Raw genomic sequence first — 25,158 nt, 5'->3', positions numbered from 1 at the left:
TATTTTTTGTTTCCCCGGATGAAAACGTTCTCAAAGAGGAACAGTGCGGCGATGTTTAAGAGGCGAACCAAAAAATCAACAGGAGCACTGAAAGCCATCAACGTCGACAAGCATAGAAATTGTCATAAGCATTAAAAAACAAATCAAAATAAAAACTAAAGTATTGCGCGAGGCAAAGATTAATTTCGATGTGGCTGAAATATTGTAAGTGTAAAACAAAATGCGCGATTTTTCAAAAAGTAATATTGGTTTCTTTTGAGTCTTCCTCCTATTTCAGTACACAAAATCTTTATTTTGTGGATACTTTTCCGTATGATGAGTTCTTATAAAAACATTTATTGACTAATTGCTTGCTGTCACAAACGTCTTCCTGGGTAAACTTGCAGATCTCGAAGTTCCAGTGCAGGAACCTATTGAAACAGTGACGCCGATGAGCACAGAATGTAAAGTATCGCCCACCATTGAGAAATTATCTAAAGTTTTATTACGCTTTATATTGTTCAAATCCTGTCAGCTCCCTATTATATATGATATGATATTACATTTGTCTTTCCTAATATCGTACAGTGCCTGATGTGGTAACCCTTGAAATGCTCGTCCTCTTTGATGCTGAAACACATAAATCAATGGACAAACCCTTGAAAGCAGCGTTTTATGTGTCCATTCTGACATTGTCCGTAAGTAGCCGATTGCATAATGGTATAATGATTATGAAGTGATTTCATTACACTAAGGAGATGGAAAGTTGTCAATGGCGGTTCTTCCGAAGATCCCGAAACGCTATCTGGTTCCACATGGTAGAACAAAAAAAAATGATATATACAGTACCCCCCCCCCCCCCCCCCCCCCAAGCAGGGAACCCACTCTTAACCTATGTTCCTTCAGAAAGGGTAAACTTTCGTCCTTGAAAGCAGGTGAACAAAGTTTGTCCGTCGTCTGCATCCTATTATGATGGCCCCGAATCGAGCGAATCGAACTCAATAAGACTTAATGAGGATGCTGCATGTATTTCACAGCGCGAGAGGAGCAGCAAATAAAAGCGTAACACGAGCTTTCCGCGAAGTGTATTTCTTTTCGAAGCCAACTTCCCCCGCAGGTGAAGAAACTTGCGCTTCCAAAGCTGTCACTCAGTCTTCTCGTCGTCAGCATTGCCATGATAAACGACAACCGCTACACAGTTACATTGCATACTTTACGTCTTACCTTTCCTATTCCTTGAGCCACAATCCCTTCATCATCACAGAACATTACGGAGGAGTGGTAAACCATTTGCGAAACCAAAAACCGCTCATAAAAAAGCAAATTGTATTCTGTCGCCCTGCGAGGGGATTCCCCTTCCCGCGCCAAATTCCAAATCCACGCGGATTCGCCTGCGATTCCGCAACTGTGAACAAGACATTAGATTAAATCGCTCGCCACCAGATGGCAGAGCCAACTATAGTAATTGCAACTATCTATACTCTGTTTCATACTTAGTGTGCAACGCTGTCAAAGCTACTGGCGCGAGCATGGGGCTTGATCTCGTTGATCATATGCACGCGTTCTCGCGCAAACAAAACCATAGATGAAGCCACGCGCTCGCGCCAGTAGCTTTGACAGCGTTGCACGCTAAGTATAAAACAGAATAGATGACACCAGGTACCGCCCAATTCATGGGCCACAAAAGTATTCTATTTGCTTACGCCACCATTGCACTCCGGACACGCTTATAATACATACATATACATACATTACGCGTACAACAACCATCGGCTGAACACATACAACGAACGCACATACACATACACAACGCATACAAACTTAAATACAACGGCGCACTACAAGGATTGCTGCTTCCGAGCTCTGCGCTTCCACCTTTTACACTAGTCGTTTTGAAGGCACGGATTGTTTGGATGACCACCGAAGCGATCTATATTATTGCCAGTATGTTGATTTATTTTCAGTAATCTTATACCTATGAAAGCATCTTAAACGGCTTTAGGATTAATCTCTTTGTAAAAAGTAGACGCTCATGCCGTAATTATTTGAAAGCTAATAAAACAGGCCGCACCACCGCGGTTCCAAGCCATATGTGTTTGCTTACCCGCACAGCACGTTGTAGAATGGCGCGAGTGATGCCAGTTTTTCTATAGTATTTTTTTTTAAAATATATATTTGTTATGTTCCCGTGTGGCTGCAGTTGTAGTCTTGAATTAATCTCTGTAGAGAAGGTATTCACTCAACTGGAAGCGATGCTTCTCGGTCAGAGAAATCGCATTTCGATCAACATGAATGCAGTCAAAGCCGCGACTTAACGGCAGGTGTTAAAGGGACCATGAATGACATTTCGAAATTTTACCTGACGATTGAAATGGGCGCTAGGCACGTCTCAGACACTGTTGACCAAGATCTAGCCCAAACAAAAGTTTGGGTTCCGCACCAATCATTTAAACAGGTGTGGTAATCTTCGCGCCAGGTACGATGCCTGACACCCCCCCCCCCCCCCCCCCAAGACGGTGGAAGACAAGTAAACTAGAGTGCGCCGTCAAAGCGTGACGACAACGGTCTCCTCGTCAGGCGATTGAATTAAAGGGTTCAAACGAATGACGCACTCTTCGTTTCCAATTCGGTGGTGAGATGTGATAAAAAAGTAATTTGAAAGTAATATTCTGCTGTGTTTTCAAATTTTCGTAACGAAAGTCAGGCTTTTGGCTTTCTGCCTTTTTTTCTTTTGGCGCACTGAACGATGTGCTATTAATAAAGTCCCAATATAAATTTATTTATTCCAATCCCAAATTCGTTTCATAGGCCCTTTAATACCATCATTTATTCTCGCTATATTACCAAAACAACCCGACAGTGCTGCCCTTACTAAGAGCAGAATATTGGACTTGATCATTTCATCATCACCATCCAATCCAAAGCCAACTGAGCCAGCCGGCCGCACATGTGCATATCAATCAACTATAGCAGTCGAACTCTAGTCGAACTTTCTCAAATAAAGACATTTCATCACAAGCTCGACGACTGATTTCAAATAAGTATTCTTTATTCCAAATTTAGATGGAACGGGAATGTACTAACAGATGCACCACTCGCTGACGGTAACTGTAAAATGTCCGCGACATTACAAAATCCCTCCTCTTAGTCAGTCTTGAGAATAAGTAATAGTATTTTTCTGTTATTATCGGATATCGGTTACCGGTAATAAATTTACGGTTATGGTTACAATTACGGCTTTTAGAAATTTCAAAAAAACGGTTTTGTTCCGGTTACTGTAAATGAAAAAAAAAATTCGGTGGCTTAGCTCGGCTATGCCAGGATATACGTAGCGTGAGCTTTTGCGCACAAAATGAGAGGCGCTATCAAGCGGCTCCGGTGCAGCGTCAGACTTGGCTACTGCGCAACGGAGGCGCACAGCTGGGCACGCGGCGGCGCCAGTGCGTCCGCCGCGGCTATGACGTCACTCCTCTGGACTGCGCAGACCGGCGAGGCGCGCGTGGTGGCGGCGGGTGGTGGCGGCTCTGGAGTGCCAGCTGTGCCCCGTGTAACGTCACTGCTCCTCGCGCATGCGCAGACCGGCGCTCGGGCGCGCCAGCTGCGCGCCGTGTGACGTCGCTGCTCCTCGCGCTTGCGCAGCACGGCTCTTTGACAGCCACGCGAAACTGCTCAACCTCGGCCAGTGTAGCTCACGCTACAAAAATTTTGTTCCTAAATGGTCTTCAGTTTCGGTTACGGTTCGACTCCCTGCTCCGCACTCATGAACTGCGTAGCCGATACCGGAGGCAGTGCAATACCCGTCGGTCAGCGCTTGGTGAGGCGCGATGCCTCGGGTGTATCTCGAAACAACCCATTCTTATTTGAACCCTTCTCATTTGAACCGATTCGCAAAACGCCCTTCTTGTTTTAACCTTTCGCGTTTCGACCCTTTCTTATTTATACCCGTCTCATTTGAACCCATTCTCATTTGAACCCTTCTCGTCTGAACCCATTCGCAAAACGCCCTTCGCGTTTTAACCTTTCGCGTTTCGACCCTTTCTCATTTGAACCCGTGGTCATTTGAACACCGTAGTGAGGTGTATAAAGAAGGAAAAACAGTTGAAGGATGAAGGTTGAAGATGAAGCGAAGCGGCACCATCTCTTGCATAGCACATGAAACAATTTTCCTTATGCCTGCGTGCCACCCCGAGTCTGTTGACGTAGCTACGTGATCACATGGTGATGTGGTTTCAAAAGTGCTAGCGCAGATTCGGTACTTCATTTCTCTTCTGTCGCTGTATGTCGTTAAGATGTCGTCGTGTGGAGCGGATGGATATAGTCGTGTGTTATTGCTTGTAATGGCCAATTCGGGTGGTCATTTTCCCTGAAAAAATGTTTTCCCATATCTTCGGCAAGGGCTTTCGCGCGGTCAAAGGCTGGCGGGTGCAAGCTTTTCGGGTTGCGCTTCTCAGGCGTGTACCGGCAATTTACCAGCAGAAGCTTTCCCGAGCTCCAAGAGGTTGGGCAACTTGTCTGCCAGACTGTATCCGGTATCGTCACATCCGAATCGGGATAGGGAACCAAACGAAACAATGCTCGCTGAGGCGGCAAATAGCGGGTTCGAGTGGCAAACGAAGCCATCGAGACAGGCACCCTTTTGTGCTCTGAAAAAAGATAGCAAAAACAACGAAGAGAAAGATAATTTATGTTTCAAAGAAAGTCAACACATTTGGAAGAATTTATCCAGCCTGAGCAAGGTATGTTTGCTCTGAGACACGGGCTGCGTCATACATCACTTTATGTTACAACTCTGTAATAACAAGTTATTACACCGGTGAAAAAAAGGTATGCATAGTGATGCAGTTTGAAACTTGGACACGCATTACAATTTCGAGGAGGGTGGGTGCAATGAGAAGATTGAGGATTCCAAAAAAGGTACTAACAGTAAACAGAGTATGGAAAGCGACGCTGGGAAGCCTCCGTGGCAACAGTTAATCGAAAATCCAAACGAAGTTTATTGAAATTTGACGCGCGTGCGTGGAGCACCACACTGATTTATACACCTGCCCTTTCATTGGTTTTATATTTTAATATTCTGTCAGCTGTAGGGACTGTGGTAATGCCAATATTTTGAAAAGTTTTGTGAAGCCGCTTTTGTTTACACACATCTCAAAGAGTCGTAATTTATGTTGTTGGCGGGCAGCGTGCTCATGGTACCATAGAATATGATCGAAGAAGAAGTTAACAGAGCTCACTCGCGACCCATTCAAATAAAAACGCCAGTTCATTGTGCTTTGCATTCGGGTGGAGAGGGTCACGTGATGCGCCGCTGGCGCGTTTTTGGTCGCCGGTGCCACAGGCAAGGGCTCGAAGGCAAATAATTACCCGAATTCGCCATAAATACCGCAGAAAGATTGCGAGATCATGATGTTGGATTAATTTGGGTTCGAAATGAGACAGGTTAAAATAAGAAAAAGTCTTTCTGACAATGGTTAAAACCAGAAAGTATGTTTTGAGAAAATTTGAAATGAGAAAGGTTGAAATGAGAAAAGTCGTTTTGAGAAGGGTCAAAACCCGAAAGTTTGTTTTGAGAACGGTTTAAATGAGAAAGGGAGAAACGCGAAAGTTGTTTTGCGTTGGGTTGAAATGAGAAGGTAAAAACGAGAAGGTAGAAAGGCGAACGGGTTCAAATGAGAACCACCCGATGCCTCATCAACGCACTAATGCTAAGATATCTCTCGTATTTATCCTACGTTCGTCCTATAATCACTCCCGCGCGCTCATAGGTAAGTTTTGTATCTGAAGAAAAAAGTGAAAGCCGTTTACAACGCCGAATTAGAGCGCAGCTCTTGAGGAGGAGGATGGAAGGGTACTGAGGGGAGGGTAGACCCCTCCTTCTCCTCCTCCTCCCCTCATTCGTTAATATGCTCCGGGGGGTCACGTGACCTCGGGGGGGGGGGGGGTGCCACGTGATCTCGGGGGGTCACGTGACCTCGGGGGTTCACGCGACCTGGAAAGGTCACGTGACCTTGGGGGTCACGCGATCAGGGGGTCACGTGACCTTGCGGTGACCTGAGGGTCACGTGACCTTGGGGTGACCTTTGTTACGCCGACGGCGACGCCGACGCCGCTCAAGCCGGAAATGGGCGAGCTGCGCTCTAAAATTTAACTTTTGTTACGATCTGCACTTGGTTCGATTGCTTGTGTGACTTTTGATGGAATATGTTAGTGTGACGATAAGATCCCTGGAAAGGGGGAACAAAGGACAAACACAAATTTCCAAACACAGCTAGGTGCCCGGTGCGGAACAAAAAACATATCCGCCTGCATGGTCCTGGTATCGAACCAGGTGCCTCTCCATTTCCAACGAAGTGCTTTACCAAAAAAGAGAAACAGATTCGGGTGTATATATATCTATACAACTCAAAACGAAGTCTGCCTCAACGAGACTTGTCATCCAGCTGTAGATGAGAAATTTGGCCAGTGCAGTACAACCGCTAGCCTGTGGTCTTTCACTTGCATCACTCGGTAGTGATACACGAACGCACGCCGGTACGATGCTGATCGAATCGGGCAGGGGCGGGGATTGAACCCACGATCCCTGGGTTCTGCAGCGTGAGCAGCGCTTTACTAACTGAGCTAACCGGAGTTAGACGTCAGTAGAGTGGGCAGGTTTTATTAGCTGCCACCAGTCTAACAAGAAGGGTGAACAACCTGCATTCTAAGGTTATGTTGATAATGCAATTAATGCAAAGATGCAAGCGAGCTGGAAAAGAATGACAATATTTATCCCTGGAGAATGTAATATAAATGAATGTGTTTGTTCTTTGTCCCCCCTTGTTTCTCTTTTTTGGGGATTCTTGCCGTTGAAATACGACACCGAAATGTTGGACGCTAAGGTCATTTGATTCAAAAGTGAAAAGTAGTTATCGGAGAAAACTTGTATGAATGTGCTGTCCTTTCGGGAAAGTTAACACAGGGGACACTTAGTCTCGTGATATGAATAAAGTTCATTATTCTCCTAGTGCTAAACATCGTATTAAACTTTGTGAATGGGATAACGTTAAGGTCTCAAATGTTCTCACTTCACCTGAACCGCTTGTGCTATAGTTGAATCAAGCTTATGCCTCCCTGGGAAGAACGATCTCAAAGCGTCACCACGTAAATTATATAAAATAACTAACGAAATACTCCATAGAAAACAAGAAAAACGGCTATGAATATCAATGATTATTTAAACTACCTTGTCATAATTTTGAAGCCCAGTGTGCACAGCACTTTCATTGGTGTAATGATGAAGGGAGCTTGCGTACTTATTCCTTCCTGAGAAGGGATAAAACATTAACTGAAAAAACGCGGGCTTGTTGGGGTGTCACTTTTACGTGTGATGTATTTCAGGCTGTTTACGTTAGGAGGGAATTATAAGCACATATTAATTAAACAGTTCACGAATTAACAATATATACATTTCCCTCTAGGCGAGCTTCCGTTTTGAGAAGATGAATAATCCAAGAGTCCAACTAAAACTTTGTGCTGTTTATCTATTAAGGGTGAGTACCATTTTTTGTTAAAATAGTGGAGTAAAAACTATTAGAAAAATGTGGTTTTATAATTATCGGGTTAGCAGAAAGACCACATAGATGAATTAAAAGTATGTTGAATTGTCGGTAATTGCGATATATTAAAAGGTTTAAGTATTTATTTTAGGATTGGACACTTTTTCCCGTATAGAGTACTTTGAATCTACGCGACAAAGCTGGTGCGCAGTGTTAAATTAAGGTATGCATTTTTGTCTTAGCCGTCAGAACTGCTAAGCGACCAGTGACGTGCCCATGTGGTTCGAGTAATTTTCTTGTATTTTTTTATACGTCTTATAGTTGTTTGTTTCGAAGAGCAAACAATAACATATACACTGTCGAAGTGCATAACCCACATACAAAATAGTATCTCACAGCGTATATCATAAGTATTACGAACATATTTGACGGCCTTAGCATTAGAACAAATCACAAATTGTCCTTGCACTACAGAGGCAAGAACACACCCATGAGCCAAATACGAATGAATACATCATTTTCGTACAAATTCACTCAAGGTCAAACAAGAGCAAATGTTTATCTATTTGTGATCTCCTGTATTAATCTTTTAAGCGCAATGAAGTTTCCTGCGCACTTATCATTGACATTAGCAATACATTCAATAGTGTAAAGCGTCTTTTTTGTTAACAAAAACTTTCGAGCTTTTTTACTACTGCCGTTTCTTAACTTTCTTTACAATTGGCACCAGTGTGTCTCAGTTCGACAGGTTCATAGCGCCGTGTCACTGAACAGAGCTGGTGTCCCCAAGGATTTCATTTTGAGTATATTATATTTTACTTGTTATGCTAATACTTATCACATCAAAGTTGTAATTTTTAACGCATGACGTATTTTAGGGTAGTTTGTCATGCCTGTTGCGCCTAGAACTGTTGTAACCAAAATCTGACAACTCAACCACTTGTCTTTACAAATGACTGTCTCTCGATGGGAATCGATACAATTTATCCTGTGCAATGGCATTGTTAATGATTTACTGATGTGTTTCCGGAAAACTTTGTCGTTCCAATAATGAGTGTGGTTACAAGATGACGTAATCGCTATACGTTAACTAAGTGATCAGGTAATTACAATAAAGTTTGTGATGTGCTGTCCGCGTTGTAGTTTTTCATTTGATTCTGTCTTTACTTTTTAAAATTCTTAAAAGTACAGGATGAGAAGCACCTGAGGAATGTCATTTGTTGTACGTAAACTTCTGTCCGTGCCCGTCGTTTTATGTGTATTTCTGGGTTTTTACAAAATACAGGAAACAAAGAGCATTAAGGTAAATTTGTTCTGTTTACTCCTGGTGTTCTTTTGGTACTTACAATACCAGACTGGTTTTTTAGATGTTTTTTTTTGCGTTTAATGTATGTCATTCAGTTTTCTCTTCCTTTGTCTGATTCATCTTTGTTATGTGTACAATTGCGACCTTATTAAGGGTAATTGTTGGAGTGGAGATACAACAGAACACAAGAACGTTGAACAAAAACTAAACAACATTGTTTAATGTTCTGCAGTTTTTTTTTTCTTAACTGTATAACACTACCGTAAAGCTCAGTGAGGCTAAGTTCCTCCTTGGCACCAAAGAAATTAATCTATCTGTATCGTTTGCGTAGAACAAGATTATTATTACTGTGATTATTCACCTCATACAAAACTATTTAGAAAAATCAGAACTTTAATTGAAACAAAAGTGGTCAATTCCTCTTGAATTCAAGAGGAAACCTATTGAGGAAATGGAAAATAACTAAGAATAGAGGACTTAGTGAAGAGACAAGCAGATAAAACGCAAAATAATGTCGGCAGAGTGATCTCAGATTTTATAAATCCAACTTAAGTGTTTGTCAGAAAGATTTAGGGATTAGAAACGTTGTTGTTTGAGCTGTTCATTGTGAATGACCCCATAATCTCCCTACCGTACCTTCTGTTATGCCCCCTTCTCCCCCACCTCCCAGATTCTCGTCTCTTCAAAAAGGGGCCTGGATTTGTGCAGGAACGGGCGTGCATGGCTATGGGATGATAAGAAGAAAGTTAGGTTTTGCAAACTTTATTGTAATGTTCCCAGAGTCGGTGATTTGTGCACATGCCAGTCTCACCTGTGTATTGGCTGCCGCAGCTCAAGAGAATGGAGTACATTTTTTTTCTCCTTGCGCGGCATGAACTCCGTTTCATGCTTGACAGTGCAGCAACCCAGAATCCGGTTATTGTTGGCTTGCGGCATAGTTGCTGGCGGCGCACACGGCAAGAAAACAGGATGTTCATGCCGAATTGTGATGCCACGGATTTTAAGTGATGAGCGGAATCGTGCACGTAAGAGAGGACTACAAATCGAGCTCTCTTCTCAGAGGCAAAGGGCTGATATTCGAGCCCAATAACAAACCACTCCAAGACAGAGCGAAGAATGTCGAAGGGGGAACCTGGCATTGAAAGTCTCTGATGAGAGTTTTAAAACTGCATTCTAAAAATGATGACAGGTTTTTGTCAAATATTTTGAGAACTGCGATTTTACGGTACCTTGTAACCGACTTCGAGTGCGTGCTAAAAAAGGAAGAACAGGTTTAACGACTTATGCTGGAAAGCCCAGGAGAGACCAGAGGAAGTAGCATGGCAGGCGCACAAATTACCGACTCCGGGAACATTACGATGAAGATTCCAAGGCGTCACCTGATTCCTATCATCCCACGGTCCTGCAAACCCGTCCCTGGACATACTGCAGGCCCCGTTTAGCAGTTACAAGAATCTTGAAAGGATGGGGGAACAGCAGATACGGCTTGGCGTTTATAAAGTCAATCGCCATTGACAGCGCATAAACAACGTTTCTAGTCCTTCAATGTTTTTGAGAAAGTCTGAAGTTGAACTCCTCAAATGAGAGATGACTCTGTCGACCTTACTGCATTGTATCTTATCGTCTCTTTACTCCTGCCTCTCTTACTTACTTTCTCTTTCCTCTTTTTTTCAACCTTTAATCGCTTGCTTGCTTTTGAAATTCCTAAATGTCCATTGCTAGTTGAAATGTGTAGTGGTGTCGTCTTCTTACAACATGTTTATTCTTTCATCAATCTTGGCCTATAGTTAACATAGATTCTATTTTTTTTCACAGAATGTGGACAGCATTGCCAATCAAACTTTCTTTGAGTGGTGTCTTCAATACAGCCAATGCATAAAATATTTTTGACTCCTTTTTCCTTGTAGGCGTAATTAGATTGAGTGTCGTGCTGATTTTTACTGTCGAGAAGTTGTTTTTGTTTATTCATATTTGTGTTTTGCATCTCTGCTGATGCAATCAATGTACTAAAGTCATCGGGCCTCGCCAGGCAGAATATATCTGCCTTTCGCTATTCTTGCTAAAAAACAGTAAGCAAAAAAAAAAAAAAATATATATATATATATATATATATATATATATATATATATATATATATATATATATATATATATATATATATATATATATATATATACATATATATATATATATATATATATTTGTTTTTAATTCAGCCAAGACAGGCAAGCAAGATATACAGCAAGGTGACAGATAACGGAAATGAGTATATCGAAACATATAGTACGGTGCACGGCCTTGCAGATGAAGCAGAGGAGGCAATCTACTCTAGATATGACCTGGTAATCCTTCTAACGAAGTAAGTGCTGATTTGAATATTTAAATCATTATTTAACATGGCAATTTTTTTAAATATTATAATCAACTGAGATATAATGTGATGTAGCATCCACAGTTATCATTTTATAACATAATGCGTGATTTTTGAAAATTCGCTTCTTCAATTGCTTATCTGCTTCTCTATTCTGTGAAATTTCTGCACGACTTAAACATTATTATATTATTAGAATATCAAGGGTCGAATGGAAATCATTTAGTTTTCCCTATAAAAGAGAAATGGATATATTTTAGCTTATAGTATCCTTATTCAGGGATTGTTCGGGTGGATCCACGCCTAATACTACATTCTGGGATTCAGAGATCCCGTGAGGGATCAGGAACTTTCGAACAGCGTTCTAACTCCTATGAATAGTGATAAAATCAATGCTTCCACGTAAGGCGGCGATATATTTCCCGTCGTGCTTATTGATAAAATCAACCTTCATCCGCATTCGTAATGTAAGCTTTAGTTCCAGAGTCGCATATTTTGAGGAGGTCTCATTTGTCGTTTTGTAAGGGTTTATGCAAGTAATTGTTTCTATAGTTGATTTCGGGTCATTTATTTATTCTACATTCTCCAATCCTTCTGAAGCGTTACCGTATCAGGACTGATAATTGACAGATTTTAGATTATGAGAAAGCAGCACTATTTTTTCTATGCTCATCACCAAAGTCAGGAAGATAATTTCTTCGGTGGCCCGCGCCTAGCCTTGCAATAGATATTATTACTATTAAAACATGAAATTCTTTTAACACTACTCCCCAATCCCAATATATTGTCCGTCCGTCCATCAGATCATTCATTTTCTGCTAAATCTAGTTGGGAAACGAACGTTATACGCGACCTATACAGTAGGTGGGAAATTGAGGCCACATGACCTAACCTATACGTACATTTAGCTTTCCTGTTACATTTAGCGGAAAATTTCAAGTCTTGTGACCTAAACACAAACTGAATTTCCCCCACTAAATTTAGCAGGCAAACATACGGCAGGCGACACACAAGTTCCCTCTCCCTATTTTATTTCTTTCCTCCACCCCTCTCTTTCCCCCTCTATACCCACCACCTCCCTTCCACCCTCTCCTTCTCCTTATCTCCCTCCTTCCTCTTCCTCCGTCCGCGCTCTTGCAAACAATTGAAACAATCGCTCCTAAACAGTTCATGCATTATAGGACTTTGAATATAAATGTGGCTACCAATCATTTTTTTCTTATGGTGGTAGACCACATAACAACAAAGTGAAAGAAACCAAAAATGTTCGCTCCGCAAGCCTTTTTTATGAAAATGGTTTTATTAATAGGGAAATATCACATGTGTCTAAAAAGGTAGGTTACAGCAGTAATTGTCGTTTAGCTTCCTAGCATGTAACCAAGAATGGCATGCAGGTTTCTAAATATGTTTACTGATGTCGGAATTCTGAAAAAAAAAAAAAAAACTTCGTCATGCTTGGAAAAATAAATGTATGAGCAATTCGTATAATTCGAAAACCAAAGAGGTATTTTCAAATTTTAAAAATGAGTAACTACAGCTCACTCTTTGTCAGTTTAGTAAAACGTTACGTACTTGCTGCTCGCATTTATTTCAAAATGAGCGGGAAAATATTGAGAGTAATATTCACTAAAGGGTGTAAATTGGGATACCCGGAAGACACGTGCCGATCGAGCGGAACGGCATCGTCGCGAGGCGGCAAAAGTATCTCCACTACTTCACGAAACGGAGAAGTTGATGAAAAAGTTTCTACTTTCTGTCGTTGAAACTAAACGTGTGACTGCATGGCTCAAATGTAACGTTTTACCCACGAAGCCTCAATGTGCGACAATGGTAGGACGAGGCAATCATATTACTTACCTGATTTACCACGCGACTGATCGCAAACTACGATACTTGGCATGAACACCGCATTTCACGTACAAATTGATACTTATTTGGAGGCGACGTTTCAATCTCCATCCTTCGCTTAATAACGCCAGCAGGGGAGTAGACGGGCTCTGGTAATACAGCACGGTGGTGAAGTCACTGGAGCTTGTGGTGACCACAGCATGTTTACGCCACCCCACAGAAACCATCGCGAGGGAAGCTCACCCCACCACGAGTTTGCGACGCTATTTGACGAACGAAGTGGCTGCGCTAAGAAACCTTCCTCCGGTCTCTGCGGGAAGTTCGTCTAGACGCGCGGCTCGACGAAGCGCGAAAACATTGAACAGTCGTCGGCAGACCAGGCGAATGGTCACGTCACACAGAAATTACCACGCACAAAAGCGAATCCGGACACAAATTTGCAACGACAGAGACATGACCCGGCACAGAAAAATCCCTGCGAGAAGCCGGCAGCCGTGCCCCCGCCCGACCATGCGCTCGGCTCGATCGACGGCTCGGCGACACCGGAGTTGTTGGAGTCGGAGACAGCATTTGTTCGTCAAACACGCAAAGGGCAAGTGATCAGCGGCGGGAAAGAAGCGCGCTCTGTGATTGGCCACTTCCTCATTACGTGGGCCTACGTAACAATACGGGCACCTGCGTCACATTACGGGTACACCAACGTTATTAGATTGGCTCAGTTACGGAACTGCTCAAAGACGCTGCTTTCACAAGCAGTAATCCCCCCGCCCCCTTTACTCAACATCTCTCGCCTCCCGTCTTTCACGCGCCGGACGGCACATCGAAAGTGTGCAGTGTATTATATGGAATACGCACGTTTCGAAGCACAGCGGCTCTATGGAACGTACAGTTATAAAGAAAAGTCTAGATGGCGCTTCAAATGACGGGGGGGGGGGGGCGGACTGAGGTGTGACGGGCATACTTGGGTAGTAATTCAATTACAGTAATTAAATTACTGTAATTTAATTACTTTTCCTAGTAATTTGTAATTGTAATAATTACTTTCGGTTGAAAGGAATTGTAATTGTAATTTAATTACTTTCTAGCATCAGTAATTGCTAAATTTCAGGCACAATTACAATTACTTTTGCAAGATTTTGCGGCGGTGGCGCTTTTCCCCCCTGGCCACGGCGACGAGAGCACAACCGAAGCAATAAAGGGGGAGAGTCTCCCAACCTGCTCAAAAAAAGGGAAAAGAGGGATGGGATAGAACGGAATGAAGGATTTTGTAGACTACAAAACGATTTAATGAAGAATTTGAGAAATAATTTGATAAATGAGGGCTTCATTCGCGTCCGTTTTCGTTCCTGTCGTAGTTGAATCTGACTCTTCGTCTCGTTCGCTTCCTGTTGCTCCTGTTTCTAGGGGTCTTTCTTATTTCTCATTCCCACACGGGGGCATGGGGGTCGAAGTCGAGCTGGTTGGCTCCGATTACATCATCCGGTCGAGGCGGGGAGGTTCGAGGTTTTCCTTACGCGTCTTCGCCGCTAGCATATTCGCTTACATATTTCAGTCAAGTTTGGGGACTTTTTTGTTCATGAAATTATTCTCTTTTCTTTATGAGTTTTTCACGTCTTTCTCCTCTATCTCGTATGTTGGTACCACTAACAGAGGGTCGTGCTACTCTAACATCGAGGCGAAGAAGCGCAGTTTAGCAACAACAGTTGGAAGTAAGGCAGGGTGAGTCGTGTTAATGAGACTTGCTGCTTCTTTGCTTCTTCGCCTGACATGACGAGCCTAAATTTATTATATATCTCAGGAGCTTTTTTTTGGGTGTTACCGTGCACTGAATTAACCCAGAATCCCTGGCAAGAGAGTTGCTGCTATTGTGACACTAGTTTTGTGGAAGCGACCGCAGTTCGCGTGCTACGGTTACCCACGTCCGACATGTTACAAGTCCACAGACAGGGAGAGGCAGCGAATCATCGAGTTTTATGATACCAGTACTGTCGCATATTTGTTTCCTTGTATTATTTTTAAGTTTATTTTTTGTTGGTTTGACTTGGATACCGTTTGCACAAGCTCTAAAGAGATTCACCTCGCACCTGTGAATTTTGTCGCCATTTATTTTTATTTTTTGAGAATATAAGAAATCATAAGTTCATTACTCCAAACTATTAAGTTCTATAATCCATTTAACAAATTTCATAAAAGGAAAGTACAATGCGTGACATTTATACAGCGGCCATATAACTCGTTTACAGTTATATGGCCCAAGGTGGGTAACTCTCAGAAATAAGTAATTGTAAAGTAATTGCATTACTTTTAAAAAGTAATTTGTAATTTCAATGAACTACTTTCGCGTAGTAGTAATTGTAATTGTAGTTAAACTACTTTGGGAGCTAAGTAATTGTAATTGTAATTAAATTACATTTTGAAAGTAATTTACCCATGTATGGTGACGGGTACCCCGAAGCGGGCATCTATACAGGTTCCGTCATACGAACCGAAATACGTGTCCGTTTGGGCAGCGCTTTATCGGTACACAAGAGATTGCCGGATTGGTTTGTTCCCTTCTACACCTAAATTGAATGTCATAACTATCATATATTGTTAAATAGGCTTGGGCACGCGGAGGGTCCTTATTGTTAACATTCCAAATAAACGTCTTCAAGGAAGTGACGACATCTTGTTTTTTGGGCCGTCCAGAAGTTTTAATTCTTAAGACTTTGTCGCAAAAACTTAAAATATTTATCCCTCTAATGACCTGTAAGCGTGAAGCATGAATAGATTCTACTACGTCTGTTTCTCCTGTTGCGTAGCTGAGAAACTAAAGTAGCAATTAGACCAATGCACTGCCTCAGTGTATCGCGACGGGCAGTACATCTCGGTCACCAGAGAAGCAGGGATGCCGATATCTCAAGCTTAATTCTCAATAAATTGACTCCTTTTGCTCGACATTGTACGCTGTACCGCTATCAAGGGTGAACTATAGCATTAAATGCGACAAAGCCATAGTTGTTAATCAGCTAACATTCTGGCAGGGGAAATATTTATGCGACCTGCGAAGATCGCATGCTTTGTGAATTAAGAAACCGTGCTTATTTGCGCATGAATACCAGGGTTATGAACTGGCGCTCTCAGGGAAAATGCCCGTGCGTGTACATTTTCGCAGGACAATTGGAGTGCCTGCTACTTCAATCTACGGAAACAGCTTGGTGACTGAAAATTACTAAAATACTTTAAAAATGAAGGACAAAGTCCCTGGCGTGGCACTGCGATCAATGTTTTATATGCGCGTCATGCTCAGTGTCGCGTTCGAGGTTAGACCTTTACGTCTGAACATATTATCTATCTTTATGGCTTTATAAATGAGTTGGTTTTCTAAATACCAACAGCAACATATGGGCAAAATTTTTTTCGCCTCCGTAGATATCACCGGTTTACTCTCGGAGGTCTATAGGGAAATGGACATGGAACAGATTTTCTTATGAAACGGTGATTGAGACAAATGACCAATGCACCTAGCGTTTGAGAAAAAAGCGAACATTGATTTTCTCGACGAAAAAATACACATCAGTATACGCTTAGTCTCTTACCATGTGTAGCGCTGCCAGTTAGGAACAGATGGAAAAGTTCCAGAGCGGACTGTTAGCTAATTCAAAAGTTAGAAGCGTTTTCTTTGATGATATATTAGAAAAGGAAGCACGTTCCCAGCTTCGTACACTATACATTTACATGTATTCGCAGGCTTCGTTGGCCACTATATCGTAATTTAAAAATTTCGAAAATCACTTATAACGTTTAAATTAGATAGTGGTACAACCTATAATATGTGTATGTGGTTTCAACCGCTAGTACTGGATTGAGAAAAACATGAAACATTTTGCGATTAGTATTATTTTTTCCGTATCTCCCGGGATTATTGTATATTTTCTTTCTGATTAAAGTTGTGAAAGGAACTGAATTAGAAGAGTTATGACGCTGGAAGCCTACCTAAATATTCTAGCCCGTTGAGAAGTGAGAAACTAGAAAGTAGAAAAGGAAAAAAAGGAAAGAAAAGCATATTGCTCAGCAATTACGTTGCTACACGTAACGTCATAGTTTAGAGCTAGTAACCCCCAGGAATTTCGTCTAGAGTTTTGCTTCTAGGCCTCTCCCCTCCTCTCCACCCCCATTGACTTCACCCCATCGAATTCATCAAATTCCTTTCCACCCCATTCAGCCCTCTCCTCCCGATTGACTCACTGACTTATTGACCACTTAACTGTCCCAGTCGGGTGAGCTGTGCCCACAGAGTGTGGGGAATGACGGGTAGCCGGAAACCTGAATTTATGTGTATGTGACGTGACGTCAGTTTTCCCACTAAATCTAGCGGGGAAACTGAATTTCCGTATAGGTCACGTGACCATGCCACGTGACGTCAATTCTTTCACAACATTTAACGGGAAAAATTATTTTGTATATAGATCACGTGACACGAAGTCATGTAACGTCATATTCCCTGCTAAATGTAGCGAGGAAATTCGTGGTTCGTTTTTTGAGGCTTCACTTCACCTGCAAACCTTGCCTATAAACGTTTCACGTTAAGAAAATCTTTACGGCGATTACCGCATATGTAAAGATATCGAAAATTGAGTTATTTTCGCGTCCAATGGGAGGAAATATGTGTGTCCCGGTTCCATGTGTGCTCGCAAAAGTTTTGTTTCACCTATAAAGTACGTTAAATTTCGAAGGTAGCAAAGTGCCTAACACTGGCCTAATTTTTCATGCAGATTTGATTTGGCAACGTACCAAGACGGCATATACTACAGAAAGACAACTGGTACGTAACCCCCCCAGCTGTCGCAAGTAAATATACTGTATGCGGCAAAATAACTGTCACAGCAGAGTGTCAACCGATGGACTGACAATCTGCTCATAGAGCCTTTTCCGATACGACAAAAGAAAATTTAGCAGCAGCTTTGTAAGATGCGAAAGTTTTATCCAAACTTGCTTAAAATTCACTAGACACTAAAATTACCTTTAAAAAACTTCTAAAAGCAAGGAAGCATTTGTACTCAAATTATAATCTTAATACAATGTCGATTGGCCACATTAGGTCCATAAGCTCGAAGACACAAAGTTGTTGTAAAACAAACAGACCAGCCTTGCGCAAACGACGCCGTGATCGCTACAATGTAATCTCAAAAGAAAACGACGAGTTCATGCACTTCATACAGTACGGGTGCCCCCGAACCCGAATGAAGCGTTATAAGTGACCGCATAAAACGTCTTGGTCACTTATTATGCTACGATTTACAAAAGACATGCCTGAAGATAGAGGAAGCATCGCATCCATAGTTTAAAGCGCCAATTTGCCTGAATAATAAGTAAAAAAAAAAAAAAAAAACATAACTGGCTTTCAGTATCCACGGCGCCCATATGCTAAGCGCGCTACCTCTGACTGGCGACAGATGGCAGCAGGAGCAGCAGCCTGTGGCTTTTACGACAGGCCAGCAGCCGCACGGTTGCACCAAAAGCAGATAACCTTTCCGAATCATAAGCGACGCGCGCTTTTTCGAACCAATGAAAGCGAATGGCATGATTTCTTCATCGTTCTCTATAAAACAGATTAAATGAACACAAAACAAATTAAACCGATGGCTGGTCGAGTAACTTCAGCTTCATGTCTTCTGCTTTTGGCGCCACCGCGCAGGTGCTCAGCTGCCGTAATCCTCCGTTGAGGAGGCTCCCCAAGCTGCCGAAGCTGCCGAGGCGTGCAATGCCAAACTTCTATACACTATAAAAATTAAATCATAACCGCGTGGGTAGCACGTGCGCTACTGTAATACTCCACTGATCCTTAAGCTGAGACTGCAGACCACTGATCTCTATTGTAATAGGCTGAATCGCGGATCGGAATCCCGTCGGTGTCGCCACTGGCGGCCATTGCTTGACACCAGGCAATACACAGAAGTCTGTATGGGAGAAACGCACAAATATTGAAGCATGTATGCTGTGCTCGGAGGCGAGTATTTTATAGTATGCTGCGATCCTTATGTCGGGTGTTCGGAGATCGAATCGGCATTTGTCGAACGTTCGCAAGCCGATTAAAAAAAATCAAACGTACCGGAGCATCTACGGCTGAGCTGGCAACTTAAGCTTGCTCTCGTAGTGGAGGAAACAAAGGAACTTGCCGTCAATGAGACCGTCCTTGGGGAAGCCCAGAAGTTGATGAATGACAAAGAAGTTTCATCTCGACAGCGGCTTTCGGGGGGTGAGCGAATTCCGCGTAGCAAAGCCTTCGAGCTTGTCATCTGCTAAACCGAACTCAAAGAAACTGCCACCGACTCCGCGATAACTCTAGGTAACTCTCGCCTCATTGAGCTGTACTACAGCGGAGTCACTCTCGACTACAAAATATTTATTTATAAGAACTGAGAGGGCTGTCAGTTTTAATGTTTTTGGTGGCAAGATATTGGACGGGCTTATCTAAAGACATAAAAAAAGTTTCAGTGCCGAAAACAGCATACAAACGGGGGAAACGGCACTTTTTCTCGTTCTTCCCATGGAGTCCCATGCATTGGCTGGTGCCAATCAATGGCCGCCGATGGCGACACTCGGCCCCAGCTGCCGAGGCCGCGGTCCGCGATCCAGCCTACTACAATAGAGATCATGCTGCAGACAATGGCACAAGCTCGAGAGCTCGAGATCGCTGCTTTGAAGTGTTCGTCTGCAGAACGAGCATTCGCGCTAGGAATGCATGTCTCAAAGCCAGGGGCGCGGGCTAGCTCGCGCTTGTAGCTTTGGCTCCAGTTTCAGATTAAGGATGAACAGAGTATAGAGAGGAAAAGAGAAGCGCCCCAGCTTCTCACCGCGGAAAGGAGGACACCGGCGGCGGCGCCTCTGTCGCCTATTGTTCGTAGAGATCCTAGATTGAAGAGAAGGTCGAACTCGAACCATGCAGAGCGTTTGCAGTTTAAAGGCGGACGCTGTGTTTGGGTAGCAATCGCAAATACAAGGTGTCACAAAAAAAAAACAATTACACGCTAAATTGGTTCGTAAATATCAAAAACTTCACCGACCTTGTAACAACTTTTCTCGAAAATGTCTTTAACTGGTCACATTGTGCTTAAATTTCAAGTTGAAACTCCAAGTAAAAAATATATATATATAAACAAATGAAAAGTTTTTTTTTTATTTTAATTGCGGAGCGGCAGATGTCGGAGAGACAGCGAACGACGGCCATGTTTCTATGTCTTATCCAGAGATGGCGCTGCAGATTACTGAACGTAAAGCGCATAGGCGCCGAGCGAAAAAGCGCGCTTTACACTAGTTTTTGGTTCCTAGGAATATTTGCCAAAATAAAGTTGCTTGGGTTTTCAGTTAAGTTTCACAGTGCAGAAAGTTTCACACCATAAATATTATTAAATGAAACCGCCTAATGCTGTTTCAGAAATGACGTACTTTCGTCTGCGACGGTTCTTGTTTCTTGCATCGTCTGCTTTCGCAGTTTGACGTTGGAATGAGACACGGGAGGCAGCCAGGAATGCGCTCGAAAGAGCAGCGATTTGGTGGCTCTGAAAGGCCGCTGAAATCTGAACCATGGTTTCCGTAGTTGCGCTCAAAGGCCTCATTCACACTGGTTACCGAAAGTTGGTTACAGTGTGTGAATGAGGCATTTCTGGTCTGGAAATCTGTTTCTCAAAGCTTGGACCACGTTGGTGTTGAAGAGATTGGTAGAGAGCAAAGACAAGCGCTGTGCTGGTAACTCTCCTCTTGATTGTTCTTGAGTGTCTGAACGTAAAAGTAAGAAACCCTTTTGTTTGACCGGGGTTCCTATTTCCAGCAAACGTGTCCTTGTTTTAATTCCATCGCAAGATCTAGGATCTTTATGGAATTGTTTACAGGCGATTCATGTGTAAACACAAGATCCAGGCAACTGTCTTGAAAACATCTCCTGCTATTTTCCCTGTATCTTTCTTTCTGGTCGCCTATCTCTGCGGCATAGAATACCAAGAAATAGTCCACGTACCTAAAAATACCTTTGATGCTTGTGTCATTTAGGTTATTTTAGATTATTCCGTCGCATACTGCCAGGTACAGATCACATAATTGAGGAGCCACCCTAGATCCCATACATCTACCATTTTTTTCTTCATATTTTTTATACTGATATGCTACAACTTTCGCCATCAAATGCACAATTAAAAGCTCTAAAAAGGAGACCAAATTTACTCCAGTGGCATTTTGAAAAGAAATGTCGCTTCGTTTCTCAATTTTGTCTCGGAGAATTTCATTGAAGTTTACGTGGGGTATGGAGTAATACATGCCTTGGATATCGATGAGGAATCCTGAGGTAACATCTGCTCCATTTAATTGTAGATAAGCATTGAGTTCTTCTGAATTCCTGATACTATAAGGAGATTTATATTTTACAAGCGTTAAGTTTTTTGTCAAATATGTAGAAAGATGCGCTTGGCAAGTTCCCCTTTCTGACACAATTGCCCGAAAAGGTATTTCGTCTTTGTGAGTTTTTGCCGAAAAAAAGACTTCCAGGTGTCCTTCCTTGCTTTTTTTGTATTGTTTTGCAAAATTTGGTCAGGTTGTTCTTGTCGAGCTGCTTGTTTAGCTGCTGTGGTTATTTTATCTCTCTACAGAAATAAAGCTTTTTGTCATCGCATCAGAAGATTTCTTTTCGTATATATCTGAGTCCAAGATTATAAATCCGCCTTCTTTATTCGAAACACATAGTTTGAGTTCTTTCCTACGTAGCTTATATAAAGTGGAGCGAAGTTCATACTTGGGGTTTTAGAGTTTCTTTGGTTTCAATGAATTTAATTCCTTCAATGGTAATCTTTGTTGCAGCGTCTTGAGCCTTGGACTCGATAGTTCTGACAAGAGCCACCTTGTTAATGGGCTTCAGCAGAGGTGGGGGGGGGGGGGGGGGGGGTACAGCACATTCGGACCCTTGTTCAAGTATATGTTTGGCTTTGCATGAAATGTCGAGGTCCCCCATGATCTGGAGAGGTTTTTGTTTGGGTTTATCCTTGTCTTTTCTTGTCATGTGTTGCTTTAAGTATCGAAGATACCATTGGGTCTATATGGATTCTCTTGAGAGTTTTTCCATTGTCAAGTGATTTTTAAATTCGCTATAGTGGGAACAATTCACACGAAGAAAGTCTGTGAGAAGACGTTGTTGCCGCCATGTCTTCGATTTTTTTTTTCATTTAAGAGACTCGCATGACATTTCTTTGTGATGACGCAATCAAGCGGAACATTTGCCTGATACCGTCCAAAAGGCTATTCTTGTTGATGCTGCGTACCAGCAACATGCCTTGACATGTGGTAGTGGCAATTAAGTGGCTGAGAGTCATTAGCTCAAGGGATGAAATTGCACGTGAGATGTTCGAGGCACTGGCATTGAAGGATACGGAGAACACTGTTACCACCTCATTCATAACTCTGCACACCAAAGAAAAACAGTATTTGCGGTGTGCCACGTCCAGATAACTCGTACAAAAGCCAGATAATGAAACATTTTATAGTTTTCTTGTGTAAATAATATTTAAAAATAATAGTTTAATTACGCATATTTGAACAGCTTGAAAACATAAAATTGCACGTGCGAAAAACAGTGCAAAAGCAAAGTTGTTAGTCAGCTGCTATCTACCCTATTGGAAAAACGTACAAGAAACAAACCTGCTGCTTGTACAGTCCTGGTATGACACCACCATAATTTATTGTTATTATACATGCAGCTAGTTTGGTTTTGCGTTCTCCATAACTGGAGATACCGGCACCGCTATGGCTCCGGGTCTGTCTATACTGGCAGCCGGTTTGCTCGCCGATATGACTCGGTATGGCTGGTATGATTTAGAGCACTATATAGCTCCTTCGGAGCAGAGTAGCGCAATCTAGAACGCCGCCTCTCGGCGACTAGCGGCGAACACCCGGAGGTTCCAACTGCGGTCAGAAATGCATGGAGAACGTGAGACAATCGCTGTTTCTTCACTATTGTGGGGGTGTACGGAGTGGCAATTGTTTTTGACATAATAATGGAACATTTTAGAATAATTTGTGCTAGGTTTTGTGCCCCGCAAGGACCTGACTTTTTTTTTAAAAATTGCTTGAGCGGCATCATGCAGCAGACGACACGGCGACGTCACACCATTCACGTGACCCGCTCCGGCCAACCCGAAAAGCCCATCTCCGCTGCGAGCAAAAATCGTCTGCTTCAAACGCCATTGCCTTGGAAATTGCCTTCTCAAAATTTGCACACGCATCCGATATTATTAAAACTTTGATAAAGTGTTTAGTGCTTTACTAAATTCACGACAGACTAGTTTTGAAAAGTGTGAACTCGCCGTTCATTTTTTAATCAGCCGTGTTGTATCGATCTCCATGTATTCTCCCATAGGGCGGGCCGCCTCCTGGAACCCTGAGTACCACGTGACTCGCGCCGAGCCGCTCTGTCGGCCATGTTGTCGGCAAAACACGGGGTTCAAAGGATTGCGCTACTCTGCTCCGTAGGAGCTATATAGTGCTCTAGTATGATTTTGCGTCCGATGACGTAGGCGACCGCCATCTTTCCAACGAAACGCCTATACCACAAGACCACCGGTATAACTAAACCATACATGCAGAAAGACGACCGCCATCTTCCAACAAAAACGTCCATCGTTTACCACCGGTATCGTTACATACATCATACATGTCGAAAAATAACATAAGCCGCGTTTACATGAATGCGACTTAGTCGCATTGAATCCAGTTGCCGCATTCAGTATGCGGTCATGTAAACGGCATAATGCGCAAAGCGCATCGCATTAAAGTCGCTAGACAGAGGTGGATCGAGATGGCGAGTGCGCATTCATTCAGCCCATGTAAACGAAGATCGCATCGCATTTTGGAACGGGGAGGATTATCGGAAGGCGCTCGCTGCGGGAGCGAGTGAACAGCTGAGAACATGGTGGCGGCCAACCTTGTCGGCGGCGCGGAGAGCGGTCCCGCAATTTTTTTCCCGAGAACAAACGCAAGCTTTTATTGCGATCATAAGTAAGCGGAATTTAGCGGAGCTGCTCGGTGAGGGCGGCCCCGTCCAAACCTTTGCGAAGTACGACTTGCGCGTCCGAAGGGGTCACAAAGGCTTCGGTGCAAGCACGCATGACACCGAGAGCTCCGATCACTGTAGAGCACTGCATGGTTGCGCAGAACGAGCAGCTCCTACCTCGCTGCCGTTCCTGGCTGCGCAAGAGCCTCTCGGACTCGGGGTCTGGTCGCGATCGGCGAGGTCTGGCGCGGCGAAACGTGGAGGCTTCCTCAAAGCGTGCACACACACGTCGCCTCTCGTTCAGAGTGGACCGGCGGCCCGGACTGGAGTCCTAAACGCCTTGGTTTTGATGCTTCTTCCGTCTCCCAACTTCTTCCACAGCACCGAAGACAGCGGGCGCGATCTTTACGTTCACTGAATGCGTCGAAAGGCCTCCACGTGCGATGCACCGGAAAACGTGGTGCGGCTGGTGCCGGAACGGAACTGACGGAACTGCATAACTTCGAGCTTTGAGTCAACGTGCACGGCAACAAACCGATCGTGACACTAAGCCGCGGATACCGCATCGCCGGTCGACAGGGGCAAATGGCCCGTTGCTCGTATCGTGGGCCGTGACTCGTACTCGGCCAACTCGGCGTCTTTTCGTGGCCCCTCGCGTCGTCGCAACCAGCCGCAAACATACCAGCCCGCGACCGTGGCCGATGTCGGAGAAAAGCGAAACCGAAACGTAAAGCTTCCGCCCAGTGGCTTCCGCTGCCGCGCCTTTTCTAACTTCCCGGCCAGTCCCGGTTTACACGCTTCCGGTCGTCGTGGAGATGGCGACGCAGCCAGACGTAGCGGTTTTGGCGCTGGCTCCTTCTGCGTTTTACGGGACAGATGTTTTACGGTCCGTTTCTACTGCGTCTCTGGCTCTCAACTCGACGACGCCTCTCATGGTTCAACCAGGCGTGGTCAGCCGGGGTCAGCACAGCGCGGCCGGCTCAACTCGTCCGATCGCCGGACCGCAGGCGACTTCCGATTTCGGCCGTTAGGCCTAGGATCCGAAGGACTCTGTTTCCGTGAAGCGGTAAGCGAATCTCGTCCCGTTTTCGTTCTACTTTTAAAT

The sequence above is a fragment of the Ixodes scapularis genome, unplaced genomic scaffold, assembly GCF_016920785.2.
Source record: "Ixodes scapularis isolate PalLabHiFi unplaced genomic scaffold, ASM1692078v2 PGA_scaffold4__175_contigs__length_147842914, whole genome shotgun sequence".
NCBI lineage: Eukaryota > Metazoa > Arthropoda > Arachnida > Ixodida > Ixodidae > Ixodes > Ixodes scapularis.
The sequence above is the reverse complement of the archived record's forward strand: the minus strand, read 5'-3'. Positions refer to the sequence as shown.